The sequence below is a fragment of the Hyposmocoma kahamanoa genome, unplaced genomic scaffold, assembly GCF_003589595.1.
Source record: "Hyposmocoma kahamanoa isolate Upper Pololo Valley unplaced genomic scaffold, ASM358959v1 63, whole genome shotgun sequence".
Taxonomy (NCBI): domain Eukaryota; kingdom Metazoa; phylum Arthropoda; class Insecta; order Lepidoptera; family Cosmopterigidae; genus Hyposmocoma; species Hyposmocoma kahamanoa.
In genome coordinates this window covers 21208986-21226098 of record NW_020653851.1, presented here as the reverse complement: position 1 = coordinate 21226098, position 17113 = coordinate 21208986, and the positions used below count along the sequence as shown (strand labels likewise).

Here is a 17113-nt window from a genome sequence, read left to right as displayed (position 1 = left end):
TGTATTAAAACAGGTTATATTTACCTTACTCCAAGCATCTCTCTATCAAGTCATTCGATAAAGAAAAAGCCAAAACCGCTGTTTTTCTTTATATATTCTGTTCGTATTTGCTTCGTATTTCTAGTGTTTTTTATCCTGGAGTTGGGTGAAGCGCACTGAAGAAAATTAGATCAGCCGACGAGCTCCCCGTTTGTCGTATTGGAAAGTTGAATACCGTGAAAACACAATATTATTAAGACGCGTGTAATTTCGTGTCTGTTTTATTAACTTTAATAACAAGTAGTATATTTATCAAGAGTGGTGTATTTTTCTATCACAAAGTCGAAAATTGTTTTGTCCGAAATAACGTTAGTTCGAATTTTCATTACACCGAAAACCGAATTGTAACGAAACAGTTGTTCTTTCAGGATATGTTGAATGTTTAACGCAAAGACACGATTAAGTTCGGTTAGGTTAAGTTACTTCATAGTTGGGTGGGCCCTGGGTAGCGGACTCAGGGGAGTTTGTTACCCAGCATAGAAGGGCCCGGGATGGAAGGCTCGTCTGATGTTCGGCGAGCCTCACATTCGGAACCGATGTGTCTCCCTTCTTTGGGGGAAGCCGCTGGTGGGGGCGCAGACGAGTGCAAATACGATCCCCTTACCCCCATCTACAGCGGGGAGGAGGAACACCGCGGGGGTTTAGTGCGGTCGGGCTGCACCCCTTCTGGGTTCAGCCCAGTCCCACATAATATAACAAACAATAACAAATTCCCCCGGATTAACAAAAAGGTTTAAAAGAAAAAACATTTTTCTCTCAAAATTATTTTCGAGGTTATGAAATTTCGACCAAACGTTATTTCTGGAAAATGTCATTTCGGAGCACTGATAGGTAACCGTTCGTGCTGTGGCTGTTGGATAAGGAGTCCCATATTCGATTCCCAGTAGGACCAAATTGGGAAATTAACTTTTCTAAATTAGTTCTGCTCTGCGTGTTCTGAGAAGTGCCCCGGAGTGAATTCCTTTGCTCTGGTACTCATAGTGCATGTTATACCCTAGTTTGAGACCAGGTAATTGTTATGGTTGTCTGATACATTGGCATATTACATTAATAATTCAAAATGCATTATTTAGGTCATGGGAGAGGCGAGAGTGTAAAATAAATATAACAATAACAACGCACATACTTATAGCCCCGCACTAGGTAAACCCTGTGTCGCGGGTGCCATGAACACACATAGACTATCACAAACTCATGAGACAAATATATATAGGCCATACAATTATTTCATTTAATTTGTGGTTGTCTATGTGTGTGTCCATGGCACCCGCAACATAGGTTTTTCCTAGTGGGGGGGCTATGTTGAGTGTGTGCGTTATTATTAAACTAGGAAGATGGTTTCTTTCGGCCCGGGAATCGAACCCGTAACCCCTGAGTGGCAGTCCAGCATGATAACCGTCCGACCACTGAGGCTGTTAAAAAGCGTTTTTAAGTCCTTTTATAACGTTCTTAATAACAAGTATGTTTTAACGTTTAAAATCTATAAGCAGTTTTTTCCATATCGAAAGTCGATGATATAATAAACACATTAGCAAATCCTAACTTGATAATTCATTTTTCTTTTACCCTTAAGACGTAAAGCCGAAGCTGAGTAACACCGATTGATTCTCACAGTGTGTTGTTAATTTGAAAAGCTATTTAAGAATACATGTGAGACATGGAACTCGCATTTGCATCCTCTTTTCCTTGTTTCGATCGTAATCAATTTCGATAATGCGATTGGGTCGTGTTTGGGTGGAAAGAAAAGCTTAAGGTAATGCAGGAAGACGGTAATGTTTCAATGAACTGGAAATTCTTTTAACAATGAAAGCAATTATGATTATTATTCAAACGAAAGAAATATTCCTAGCTACAAATCATTTATTTTTCACGCACAAATAAAATAAAATTACAAAGTTTTGAATCTAATAAGATAGTTAGCACACTTATTAACGCCGATTCGCATTATGCCGTTCTGAAAAGGCTTTATGTTTCGTTTCGCATTTCGCGTTTCGCATTCGTACAAACGCGGTTCAACAAAAAACAACGGGTCGGCAACAAATCTGCTTCTAGCGAATTTCCGGTCGCTTCCGTACGCAGTCGACGACTGCTGATGTATTTAAGTTATTAGGTAAGTGTGATACGTATTCTGTGGATGTACCTTATTAAATAAAATAAATAATACATTAAAATAAATTTACGTATGTATGTAGCATATCATGTAAGTAATAGGCTCATACTTCATATAAGTATAATGAAAATAAAAAGGGATTGAAATAAAAAATGCTGTTTAAGGTCTGAGTTCACTTCACGCTTTTTGACCTTGCCATAAAACCACATGTGATCGAATATTACAAGTAAATATTTTTATTACATGATTGTCCTAAAAATAATACAAGTACATACATGAAACAAATTGTGTATGTGAAATTTTATAGCTCTGCTATTTACGTATAAAATTTATTAACTAATTTCGTTGGTAGAATCTTTCTCCTGAAAATTTGTTATACTGTAGACGTGGTTTTATTATAGAGAGTATTTTAATAAAGAGTACAGCATTACTACTAAAATTATCACAAAAGTTGTATGTTGCTATCAAAGTTCATTGTTTCAAACAAAATAACGCACACACTCAACATAACCTCGCACTAGGGAAACCCGGTGTCGCGGGTGCCATGGACACACACATAGAACCACAAATTACATACAAACTCACGAGAGAAATAAATATGAACCATACAAATATTTCTTCCGGCCCGGAATCGAACCTGGGACCTCTGCGTGGCAGTCCGGCATGGTAACCGTTCGGCCACAGACGCAGTTAAAAATAATTCGTCGATCTTTTGTAGAAAGCACCATTTCGAAGAATTTTTCAGGGGAGCATGGACGTACCCCCTTTCCAACAAACAAATAATCATCGAAATCGGTTCACGAATATCGGACGTAATAATGTCAATAATAATATCATGAATATAATAATCAAGTAACATACACACACAAAAAAGTAAGTCAGTTAAAAAACATGTGATTCAGATCTGAAAAAGGATGCATTTCCAATGTTTAGCAATAGCAAAAACCTAACCATTCAATTTATTAGGAAATGAAACTATTTTTCCGGATTTAAATCGCGTTTTTTTCAAACAAACCGACGTTTCAACCGTGACCATGGGACCAGTAAAGGGCCCGAAACGTCGGTTTGTTTAAAAAAACAAATATACGCGATTTAATCCGGAAAAATAGTTTCATTTCCTATGTGTAACAATCGCCAAAACCTAAGAACTCGATAATAAAAATTCATTCAATAAAATAATTTTTAAAACGTAATGTAGCGTAAATTGGAATGTTTTCTTATTAAAATTAAAAATAAGGTATTTAATTAATAACTTTTGTAACTATAGTGAAAAAATAGGGTGATTTGCATTAATATTAGCATTGGCATAACTGGTTGATGACTACCAGCTCAGTCAACCGTGACCACGGGACCTGTAAAGGGCCCGAAACGTCGGTTTGTTTGAAAAAACAAAATATACGCGATTTAAATCCGGAAAAATAGTTTCATTTCCTATGTGTAACAATCATGTGTAAAAACATGAGAACTCGATAATTCAATTTATTGAAAGATTAAAACGAATATAATAATATGCTTTGGTTAAATTAATATTTTTTAGTTTTTTTTCTTTTGCAATGGGACCTTTTTAAAGTCAACTCTAACAAACTTGTTCGAGTGTTTAATCATTTTAACTCCAATGGTACAGTCATATGTTTAAATTATGAATTAATAATATGGTGATTAATTCTACCAAGAATTAGCCGACGAAGCTAAAAAACCACTTGATAACTTTGCATACTTCATCCCAAATTATTTAAATAACAATTGGTGTCTTAAAGTTGCAATGTAACAAAGGTTTAATCTAACAAGAATACGTAAATCTGAATCAGCATAAAGAGAAAAGAGAACTCCAGTTTTATGCCGTTAAATAAACTACAAAAAATATGGCTCCGCCGTGACAGTGAGGCACTGCCGTGACCAGGATTCGAACCTGGGTTACTACGGCCACAACGTAGGGTCCTAACCACTAGACGATCACGGCTGTCGGAGCTAGTAACTCTGGTGGCAAAATTTTAAGCCGCTTTAAAACTTTGTACTGAAATGAGAGCACATTCACTTTCGAAATGCTCTTGCGCAGTTTGTGCAGTAACGGTGGATTGCGTTATCGAACCTTATCACATTCGGTTACAGTGGTTATTTTATTAAAACACGAACCAACAATCATTAGTTCTGTGACGAATTTTTCATAATAATAATTGTGCAGCTACAAAATTTATAGTCACACCCGAATGCATGAGCCCATTGATAACAAAAAAAATTCTTAACATATCGTGTTCTCAGCTTTTGTTTATCTATATCGCGTGTATTTGCTTATTTCTTACAAATCAACGTTTCCGGTTTTTAGGCCCCATGGTCACGGCTAATATAGTTTTTTTTTTAATAATATGATATAATTGACATAGCGAGTAAGTCGTTCGCCTGGTGTTAAACGACATACCTGTCCATAACAATGGCAGTGCCACACAGAGCTTTAACCCGAGACCCTGAGACATATGTTAACAAGTTTCATGTGCCTGTAATTTCGTCAACACCCGTAACCTCCAAAACCGGAACGCAGTAATGTGAACACTACTGCTTGGCGGCAGAAATAGGTAAGGTGGCAGTACTTTCCATGACAAACTCTTTCACACGTAGCTCTACTGCTACTAAAGTATTCCAAGGTGTATAAACCTTCGAGATGCTTTTTTATTACAATGTTAGCGAGATGCGCTGCTACTAGACATTTACAGTTTAAATTGTAAACATTTACACTGTTTTATTGTTACTAGTTACGTGAAATTCTTCAGTTTACGGCACTTAACGTAGAATTTCAGTTAGTTACAAGAGATAAATAAAATTTTATTGACTTAACTGAGGTTACATATGTAGATAATTGCTGGTGAACTTCTTTTAAGTATGAAAATACTTTTGTCAGAAGTCACCGCTCCTCCAATCCGATACAGTTATTACGTAGATTAAGTACTGATCTTATTTTTAACCAACTTAAAAAAAAAGGAGGAGGTTCTCAATTCGACTGCATGTTTTTTTCGTATGTACGCGACAACTACGGTATTTGTGCACCGATTTTCATGATTCTTTTGTTGGAAAGAGGGTACCTCTATAGTGGTCCCATTTAATTTTGAAGAAAACGAAACGAAACTGTAGCACAGAAATCACATGCCCGCTCGAGACTGAATTATTTTAAGGGTGACTATGATTATATTGCTGACGCATTGGATAGAGTAGCTTGGCATGAAGAATTAAACACGTGCACAACAATTGATGACGCGGTTGATAGGTTTTACACTATTATTCGCGAGTTTATATAAAAACATGTTCCACGTCATACTAACAAAAAATAAAAATATTCCTTTTGGTTTTTAAAACAACTTATCAGAAGATTGAATGAAAAAAATAGATTGAGACTGAAATTGAAAAAATATAACAATCCGTTAGATGCAATTGAATTTACTTTACTTAAAAAACGGTGTTATCACATGACTGTAGCCTGTTACAGCTCTTATATTGCGAGTTTAGAAGATAGAATAGCACATAATCCAAACTTGTTTTTGAGTTACCTAAAGCATAAAAAGGGTACAATCAGTAATTATCCTAATGTTATGACGAATGGAGTGGATAGTTCGGATAACGTTGAAGAAATATGTGATTACTTTGCGTCGCAATTTTCCAAGGTGTATGTCGACTCCACAGATGCTGTTCATGCTAGTTATACTGAAACTCCTAACTGTATAAATAATAACATATTATGCAAGATTACCGTAACTGAAAGCCAAATAAAAAAAATCTTTAAAGGGTCTGGATGTAAATAAGGGAGCCGGTTCAGATGGCATGGCGCCCCTTTTTCTGTCTAGGACTGCCAATAGACTAGCGCTTCCCTTGATGTTGTTGTATAATAGATCGCTTCACGATGGTGTTTTCCCCACTGTTTGAAAGAAGACTAAAATAGTACCTGTTTACAAAGCTGGTGATAAAACAAATATTACCAACTATAGACCTATTGCCATCCTGTCAGTATACACACCAAAATATTAGAGGTTCTGATCTGTCCTTTAGCCGCTCACGGGATACATGCAACCGTAGATGCATACCACACCTAGAGGTGCCGGTGATGATTTTATACCGATTTATCGGATATCGAAGTTATAACAGGTAAAAGAACTAATATTAATTGCTATTTCGGTAATTACTCTAGCAAACCATAAAGTTTTTAATGCCTCGGTCTGTCATTTAAAAAAAATAAACAACTTCAAAAATACGTCACGACACTCGTGTGTCTTATTGTTTGGGCTGGTGATTTCAGAGTTTATTTATTGAAAACATACCGTAAGTAGCTTTTTTTAAGTTTACCCTGAATATAAATGTTTATAAACTATAGTTTAAGGAGTAATTTCATGGTAAACGTTAGAACCACTCAAACGGAATATTATCATATTTATCCAAGTACACCAAAAATTTCATTAGTGCTTTTTAAGTGCACGATTTGCAGTGTATTACTGCATTTTATTTGAGATGTTTTTGTTGGTAGTACGGAGGGTATTTATTTAGCAATGCAGAATAATAATTTTTATTTATAAAAACTAGTATTTAAACTGAATGCTTTTCTAATTTGCGAAACCAAATAGCCGCCATTTTGCGGTAGGAGGAGCGCATCGCGTGAGCGGATAATGTGGTGGCACTTAAAACAGTTATTATCGGTCAATCAACATGGGTTCGTCAAGGGGAGATCAGCCACCACAAATCTGGTTATGTATGTTGAAAACCCTGTTGAAGCGGTTGATTCGTGCACACAAGTTGATGCGGTTTACACTGACTTTTGTAAGGCGTTTGACACAGTAAACCATAGCATCTTAATACATAAATTGCAAATTTACGGGGTTTCGGATCCTCGTCTGTGTTGGCTTCGGACATATCTGTCACAACGTGATTTAAGAGTTGTATTGAATGGACTTAATTCAAGACCGTACGGGGTTACATCTGGCATTCCACAGGGATCTCATTTGGGGCCTTACTTATTCAATCTTTTCATTAATGATGTGGATCATTGTTTTCTTTATTCTGATCTGTACATGTTCGTTGACGACCTAAAAACTGCTAAATCGATTAGGAACGATACCAATTCTATCTTGTTTCAGCAGGATTTGGATAGATGAACTGTTTGGTGTAATCGGAATAAAATGACGCTCATTATAAAAAAGTGCAAATACATTAAATTCATTCGTAACCGCAATATTAAACAAACACAATATAAATTGTGCAACGAAGTTCTTGACGAAGTTCAGGAAATTCGCGATTAAGGTATCCAAATAGATTATCTACTAAGATTTGATAAACATATCAATAGGTATATGTGTACTAAAGGCTTCTAAAATGCTCGGATTCGTATTAAGGGAGTGTAGAAGTTTCAAAAAATCTCATATTAAGATAGTCATGTACAACTCTCTAGTAAGAAGCCACTTAGAATATTGCAGTATGGTGTGGTGGTGTGATGCGGTGCCCAGCACCTTCCCACAATATACACATTCAGCGCATTGAAAAGTTGCAGAAAAGGATTATGTGGTATTTAACCTACTCTTGCAAATTAGCTGCAAAACTTGCATCGTACGAGAATCGTTTGAAACATTTTAGATGGCTACACTAGAAACCCGTAGAAAAGTGATTGATCTGACCTTTATCAAAAGAATTGTCTCAGACATTATTGATTGCTCTGGTCTGTCCTCTAAAATAGACTTCCTTATCCCGGGACAATTCGCCTAGGTCTAGTTGTAACAGGTTCTTCCATAGGCCAAGATGTCGCACAAATTTGAGGCAGCCTTGTTTCTTATCACGAGCAATAACACTGTGTAACGAGTATCAGAGTGAAATTGATCTAAATTGTACTTCCGTTGCTATGATAAAGAAAGTGATGTGATAGTTTATAGTTAAGTTTATAATGGTTGTACTTTTATATCGTCATGCGTAATCAAATATTATTTATTGTATTTCTTTTAGTGCATGCTGTGCCCTCCTTTAAGTAATGGGACACTTATTTTAAAACCATAGCGTCTGTATACCTGCATAATTATAGTGTACTCATTGTTGTGAGGGCCTGATTAAATAAATAAATAAAATCATCCACCTCTAACAGTGGTTGTTCACGCATGAAGATTCATTTTTATAAATAGCCCCTAAATTTTATTATAAGGAGCAATTATTTTAATGGTTGATTTTGCTATTCTCTAATTCAAAGCGTTTTTCTCTCTCAATATCCTTTTGTAGTGAGAACCGATTTTTATTATGTCCTGTGTCAAGTTCCGTATAGTGGCGAACTAGGGGATGAATCCGGGTTTGCGCACTTTCCGGTAACCGATTTCAAAAAAAACTTGGCAAATATATGTAATTCCACGTACTTTTGAGGTCGGTTTTTTTAATATTCTGTACTGATTATATGTTGACTAATTAAACTTAAAAATTAATTACGTGCATGGGTGCAAGTGTGTGCGCGTGCGTGCGTCAATATGTGTGAAGGTGATTACGTAGACAGAGACTCGCAAAAGATTTTCAACTTCATTATATTTTTTTGACTTTAACCATTTTGTTGTCTCAGTACGACACTCATAGGCACTTACCTAATACACATGTAGCAGTTTATTAATTTGGTTATAAATATGAGAAGAGAGTATATTAAGTTTGTTGAATATTGCTGTTTTACTATGATGTTCAATTAGTTTGTTATAATAATTAATACAAATAAAAAATTCTTCGATCCGGCTGTATTCGAACCAGCGACCTCGCCTCCAATCAGCCACCTCGCCATAATGTGGCTGATGCTCTCCTAACTGAGCTACGTAACAAACCAGCAGACTTTACGAATTTATCTAAGTGCTTGTTGCAGTTCTTTATTTTTGGTTCTAACAACTTTTTTCATGCCATAGCGCCAAACTAAACTACAAGAGATAATCAAAAAAGTTAAACAAAAACCTTTTTTCGTAATTTTAAAATTTTATACTTAAATAATAAATACAATGTTAAATAATTAAATAGTTGTAGTAAAATTAGAGCACGCTTCATTAGACATATCCGCTTGTTCTGTACTTCATAAACACTTGGTAAGGGTCACAGAGTCTGAAAAATTAGAAAAAACAGAATTTATTTAACAATAAACTTCAGAAATACGCACGAGCAAACCAATAAATACATATAACAATATCGGCGATGCATACATGCACTTTACACTTAAAGACCATACAGTAGTTTTTACAAAACATTGTTAATAATTTTAAAAATTATAAAAAAAATTATAATATGAAAAAAACTCTCCTCACAAGTTTTTGGAATGATGATCTATTTGCCAAGTTTTATTTAAATCGGGTTAATGAAGAGTGGGAGAAATTCAATAAGCCGGTTGCATTTCCTAATTTGCCACGTTCAGAGGTGGAACATTTTCTTCAAATTTTAACGGGTTCACTCGGATCACAAATGTTGGAGTATTTTCGTAACATACACAAAGAATAGTCGAATTAAGAACCTCCTCTTTTTTGAAGTCGGTTATAAAAGCTCTTACACACGGACTCTTTATTGCAAAAAATATTTTAATAATTACATCTACATACAACCATATACCTACTTACGACCTTGAAAAAAGTAAAAAGAAACAAGAGAAGAAACAAAAATATAAAAGAGTGCAGGAGAAACATTGACTTACAAATAAATGGACGACGGGTCTAATACAAAAACCACGAAAAAAATGTCCCAAGTCAACATATTCGAAATTTAAATTGTAATGTCATCGCAGTATCGCGCTGTCAGTCGAACAAATGAAGACTAAAGCGGAGTTTGGCGCTCTGTATACGATTTTAGCGCCTTACAAGTGCGGACACTTTTTAGCGCGGACCCGATGTCCATATAATTGTAAGTCAATGAGGAGAAAGTAATAATTTTTAAAATTCTTTACACGTCTCCCTTTCAACTCAAGATTGTTATTCACCTCTATGCTACTTAACATAAAACAGAATATTGAAGTTTAAGCGTCCAAAATGCTGCGGACTGGCCTTTTTAAACTTCATAGCTTGTTTATAGTTTAACATAATTGGTCTTACCGGCAGCATTCCTCAGCCGACATCATGACTGAAGGTGGCATGTAGCATGGCATTCTGATAATTAAGGCGGCTGAAAAGACAAGATTATGTTTATTTTAAATGTCTCATCACGTATAAAAATACCTATGGGTGTCCTTATTGACAGACAATTTTGGCACCATTCTGTTAATAAATGTCAATTCGCAACGTCTTCGTCAGTAGGTACAAATATAAATCAGGAAAAGGCTTTGTCACATAAAAATCAATAATGCAATTCGCCAGATTTAATAATTTTGATCTAAACTATAAAAATGAAAACGAATCGCTCTGAATCTTAGCTGGTTCAAAGGCGCTCCTAACACTGGCAGCATTATCGCGCTGAATGGCCAACGCAATTTGTTGCACCAAGTAAGATCCAGAGCGTGGATCACAGTTTCTATCTTGAAAAGGGTGTAAAATAGGGAGCAATAGGGAGCAATAATAATATATCCCTCGGTCCACATGAATTTATTGTACAAAGTAAAGGTGAAGAAAAGAAGAATGGCTGTAACAATAAAAATAGAATAAAAAACAGGTACAATATTAAAAAACACTCCCCACTTAAATACTACGAAACATGTTGGAGACAGTAAAGAACTTTACAAATATTAGTTAGGTTACTTGATTTTAAATATATTAGGTTACATCATTGACTTACAAATAAATGGACGACGGGTCTAATACAAAAACCACGAAACAAATGTCTCAAGTCAACCTATTTAAACGTAGTGACATGTAAAGGAATATGAAAAAGCTAAAACGTTGAATTTAAATTGTAATATCATCGCAGTACTGTCTAATTTTGCTTGCTTCGCTGTCAGTCGAACAAACGAAGTCTAAAACGTGAATGACGCTCTGTATACGATTTTAACGCCCTATAAGTTCGGACACTTTTTAGCGCGGACCCGACGTCCGTATAATTGTAAGTCAATGGGTTACATGATTAAAATCGGAAACTGGTAAATGGATCAAAATTAGTGGTGAAGATTCACCACCGCGACCGTTTTCTTATCCAATCTTCGATGTAGGTCTCTTCCCTCTTCTTCCATTCTTGGCGTTCTCGTGTCCGACTCGTCCAGTCCCGACCTCCGTGTCGACGCTCGTCGTACGTCCAGCGCTGCGGTGCGGTGGTCTGCCGCGCCCTCTGATGTGCGCCAAACATATAGGGAATATGAATAGTATGTTTTACGGGGAGGCTTCTTTCGTGCACCCTTTTTTTATATCTTTTTAATTCTTCTCTCATATTTATCACAATTCTTCTATCTTCCTGTTCTGAACGTAACAAACTTTCCACATTTTTTTTATGATATCAAGTAACGGGACCACAGACCACATTTTTTTTTCTCCCGTGAACGGGACGATCAAGTCGTGCACATAATAGTTACTGTGCCACTCGGAGCTTCAAACCGTAAAAAGCTGAGTGACAATACCACTGCGCCTGTCATTCGGAGGCAAAGTTGAGTCCCATATGCCTGTAGTTATGCAGAGACGCAATAATGTTGGCAGCACATCCATGAATGAACTCTTTCATAAGTATCTCCTTTGTTACTATTACAAAAAAAACAAGCTTACCAACCTAGGCATTTAAACACAGAGATAAATAAAGCAACAGCCAGCACTGAATCTATCACTCTAACGGTCATTGTTAATGCGTAAAAATCATGTATCAAACCGTGGGTTTCGATTAGAAATGCAAGCAAGAAGGAAATTTATGCAATACATTTTTGATTCGCTTATTAATCGTAACGGAATCAAACGAAATATTTACATTACCACGTCTTGTAATTTCAAATAGCATCACCGGTCCAGAAGATATCCTAGCCTTAGAATAATAACGCATAGAATGATAGTTTCATATCAAACGAACTGTCACAAGTGAGGCAAAAATCAAATTCATGTAGGCTAGTTTTAGTAGTAGGTTAATTTTCGGTTTTAGTGAATATTTATATAAAAATACAAGTTGAAACGCATTACTTCCTTGTGGAATGTGATGTTAGTATCTATTTTATGTTTGTCTGACGTATTTTTACACTCATTTACCGCACATTTCGTCATTTTTAGCTAAAATTCTTGATCTGTTCGCGGTGCAAGTTGACCTTGAGCACTGAAGGCCCGCGCGCTCGTGTAGGCCCTTTTGGCGCGCTTCAATATGCCTCACTTAGCGTGTGCGGACTAGGTTTCTATGCGTTATTATTCTAAGATCCTAGCCATCATTCTGAACAAAGCTTGCACTTACTTTATATCTCTAAATTAAAAAAAAGTGAGATCTGATAATAATTGGCGTTGGATTTTTTAATGAATTTTTAGTGTACATACTACATTACTATTTAAATGTAACTGTTAATAACTGATGGGTTAACGTTATCTTAATAAACGTTTTTTTTATTATAATTTATTTATTAAAAAATCAGTACGTATTTGACCTCCATCCCACCTGTGCCTCTACCATAAGATTACAATGACAGTTATCGCAAGCGATCGGGTAAAATGTTTTATTTATTTTTTTGTTATTCTCCAATTCAAGGCGTTTTTCTCTCTCAATATACTTTGAGTAGTGAGAACCGATTTTTATGATCTCCTGTGTCAAGTTCCGTATAGTGGCGAACTAGGGGATGAATCCGGGTTTGCGCACTTTCCGGTAACCGATTTCAAAAAAACTTGGCAAATAGATGTAATTACACGTACTTTTGAGGACAGTTTTTTAGTACTCTGTACTGAGATTATTTATTCTTGTTAACGTTTCGGGCGCTGCCATTTAAAACTGTCAAGTAATTTACGCGGTGGCTAGCAACAACAGTACCTCTACCACGAGTTTACAGTGACAGTTGTCGCTAACGATCGCGTAAATTACTTCACAATTTTCTATGCCAAATTATACTATTATAAGAAGAACCAACATTTCACGTAATCTCATGGTAAAGGCATTGTCACTGTAAACTCGTGGTAGTGGCACTGATTTTAAATTTGTACTTCTGCCGTAAACATTGAAAGATTCTTTTTAATTGTCTTCTAATTGGCAAATAGTCAGACGATATGCCTGATGATGAGGTAACTACCGCATAAAGGCATTTTCGATAGGAAGTCGTCCTTAACATCGCATATGCATTATAATAATCTAATATATAATGATCTTAATAGTCTTAACATACGCAACGTTAAGTCGTCCTTAACTTTGTGTATATTGTTTATAATAATAATAATTCGCTTATTTGCTTAAAACATGATATAACAGAACATGTTACAAGAGACAGTGCCAGTACAAACATGTTTCGCGTATAAAATAGCATGCAACCTAATAAAAGCAGTCTTGCTATGTAACAAAACTAAATAGGGCAGTGGCATCTAGTACTAAAAATATTAAATGCACCAGCAAAACCCCTTATAACTGTTCAAAAGATTTTAGTTAACCCCTGCGTTAATCCAGATAAACGATGGGGGAAACGAGTACTAGAGACCACGACTTCTCAAACATAGTGTAGGATGCTCTCCGGCCAGATGGAGTTACGATCTGCTAAAAGCTGCTGGCTAGAAATGGATGCGATAATTTGAGGATCTGGCACAATGGCGTACATCTGGGAAGGCTTATGTTGAGGAGTGAGAAGTGCAGGTTGTTGTTAAATGAAGCAAAAACAAACGAAGATAGTGTATAATTAAAACCAGTTTCAACCAGTTTTGTTAGTTCCCTTTTTTAACATATCAACACATCCGTAGAACAAAGGTCTATGTGCAAGGCCACTTATTCTCAGGACATAGCACATTTCGTTCGTTCTTCTTCGCTGTGAATGTCAGATCGACTATTGTTCAATTTTATAATTTCCGAAACGAAACAAGATATGTAAATTCTCAAAACACCTTTACGTAGGCCTTAGTTTGAATAATGAAATTATTCTGTAACGTACTAATCTCTTTTCGCTATATAATCACATCGGACTCTGTTCTTCGCATGAGTCGAAGAACAGAGTCGATATGGCTTGCCAGTTATATTGGCATACGCATACAACATACTTATCAGGTTTAGTAGCAGTAGAGCTTCTTGTGAAAGACCTCGTCCAAGGAAGTACTGCCACCTTACTTATTTCTGCCGCCATGCAGTAACGTTAGCATTATTATGTTCCGGTCTTGAAGGGTAAGGTTGCTGGTGACTTACACTTACTTACAGGCTCAGGAGACTTGTCAACTTACGTGTCAGGGTGACGGGTGTAATGGCAGAGCCCCTCAGATTTTTGTGTTATGGACAAGCGTGTAGCTTACCATCAGGCGCACGACTTGTTGTTGTTGTTGTTTTGTTGTTCGCGTCGTCACTTGATATTATAAAAAAAAAATATTTACACGAACGGTATTTAGGTATTTTAGGGCCCCTGGCTTTGGTGACAAAAATGAATACCAGGGATGACTGGAACATTTCAAACTTGATTCTTGTCGAATCGGAGGCATAAATTACCAGTTTTTCCTCTAGAGGTTGCTTTGGGGCTGGACCGTCCGGTAGCATTATCTAGAGTCGCACATATAACCTTTTCACCACATATAACCTTATCACGTGCCCTTTTTCAAGACAAATTTAAGCCTTTTCCCGGAGTCCAGGATGCTTTCCAACAATAATAGCCTGAGTAGTCATGTAGATCTTGACATATATTTTGACAGTTTACCCCATCATAAGAACAAAGTTATTTAGATAACGGAATTTCTTTTTTGCACTGTTCAATTTTGTTTATTATTTACCTATATTTGTGCAACTTTGAACATCGTATATTTGACAATAAAACGCAAGATCGTAACATACATTTAAACTGTTACAAAAAATGGCCTCATCATCAGGCAACAAGTGCAACATAGTTACATAATTAACTAATTAACAGAAAGAGCTTCGTCGGCAAGCAACACACATAGCACACTAAGAAAAATCTATTATAATGTATTACTAATAAAAACGGTATAAATAGTCAGTGTTACAGCACCAGACGTACCAGAACGTTTAACGGTTTTCAGGCACATCTTAGGGCAAGCAAAAGTAACGACCGTACACTGTGGATCAGCATAAAGACGCACGCACCAAGTAAGTATAAATAAGTTTCTTTACCAAAATATAACCAGTCATCTACCAACCAACACGACTCAATTATTTCTACCTTATATTACCATGGTGCAGCGGTGACAATTCACACCCTTTTACCTACGTCATGGCACAGTACTGACCCCGACATAGCAGCTACCTTCTGCACATTGAGGAAATAACAAACACGGAAGAAAATCAACATGTTGTTTCCCTAGTACAAAGTGGCTTCCAGCCTGTCTGGTAAAGTGGGACTCCGCCTAGAAGAACACAGCGTGGCTTGACGAAACGGTGCACGACTAAGGAGCTAGTGCCACACATGCGCCGCCACGAAGTCATCCACGCCAACAAGCACTTGCCGAAACCAGTTGCGCCGAAAGCGCCCATCGCATCAGAAGCATGGTCGCCGCGCGCCCCACATCCTACAGCTGCGCAACCCGCGCCCGCAAAGAAAGCGCGCTCGGCCCGTCACACGTTTGAATGGAGAAAAAACTGTATAAGTTTTTACAATAAGATTCCGGAGCATGTATTGAGATTACAATTTCCTAAGTTTAAAACTTACATCAAAAGTATTTTAATTGAGAAGTCATATTACAAAATTGAAGAGTATTTGCTAGATAAAGATATATGAAAAGACAACATGAGTCTAGATTCCACACAAATATGATTCAAAATGTATTCTATAGCATTTAGGTTTGTTTGAAAAGAGCAATCCCTAGACTTTATTGCTCGTTCTTCTTAGGGAGGTCAGCGTAGTGAACGAGCAGTAGCTTATAAAATGACGTTTTCGAGTGTAAAACAATTTACCTATGGAATAAATGATTATTTGACTATGTCTGTAACCTCCCGGGTTTCGGAGCCTGGAGGGACCAAGTATACCAAATAAGAAGATTAATTATCGCCTCACAGAAACAAACAAGGTAGAAATAAAAGAGAATTTTTACTGTGAGTGTGGTTTGTGTGAAAAAAATGAGTAACAATGGTAACGCCACAACAAATCGCGATGAAGGTAGTAGTCGTCTATAGCGCAAGTTGGTAGGCAGATACGTCTGCTCTTAAAGCTGTCATCTGCCGCCGTCCAGTCAACCCGTGACCGTGGAGCGTGCAACCGTTCCGAAATATCGGGAAAATAAAAAGAAGTCATACTGTGGTAAGAAACCTGAAATTAGTGAAAATTAAAAAAAAACTGCATATGGACAAATTAATGAAATCACCAGCGAAAATTTCAAAAAGTTCAAGAACTCGGAATAGTCCATATTATTATAAACAAGGAAGTACCGAGGTCAATGACAGCTTTACAATTGATTAGGACAGCAGCATCGCGTTACAATTTTAGACCTTGACACTCGACAGTTAAGAGCTACAACATAAACAAAGAATAACGCTGGCGCACCCTCAACGGAATATGGTTCATTCGCAGTTTAGTAATGAATAGTGTTAAAACATACAAGCAATTTGAAATTACAGCGACCATTTACATCGACTTTCGTGCCATAGACACCAAGATTGCCATATTAGACAACTAACACCTGTTTACCTGCGTCATGATACGGTCAGCAAGAATTGTAAATGTACGTAGTTAACCGCTATCATCTGATTTTAACTCATCTTCTGCTTAGTGACGTACTACCCGCTACTCCTCTCACTGTGGCCAAGGCACCCTTAGCCGTCAGTAGATTGGACTTCTGATTCTGCTGGACCGGCAGTGAGAATACCATTCCAGGACACCTCCTACCAAACTTCCGTTTGTCACTTTACGTCTCCTTCATATCTGGTATATATATTTCTCCGTCTATAAATTTTATAGTTAGGTTAGGCTACACACCGTAACATTGTAGGCCT

At 36.7% G+C, this 17113-nt stretch overlaps 1 long non-coding RNA gene and 1 other non-coding gene across 2 annotated transcripts; both read right to left on the bottom strand.

Annotated features, from left to right (window-relative positions):
• Positions 1-4037: 4037 nt before the first annotated feature.
• Positions 4038-4109, bottom strand: Trnah-gug. The gene has a single exon. It is a non-coding gene; the product is annotated as a tRNA-His (tRNA).
• Positions 4110-9137: 5028 nt separating this feature from the next.
• LOC113230553 lies at positions 9138-11904 on the bottom strand. Its single transcript, XR_003310508.1, has 3 exons — positions 11798-11904; positions 10204-10273; positions 9138-9229 (listed from the first exon to the last, which is right to left on the bottom strand). It is a non-coding gene; the product is annotated as an uncharacterized LOC113230553 (long non-coding RNA).
• Positions 11905-17113: the final 5209 nt, after the last annotated feature.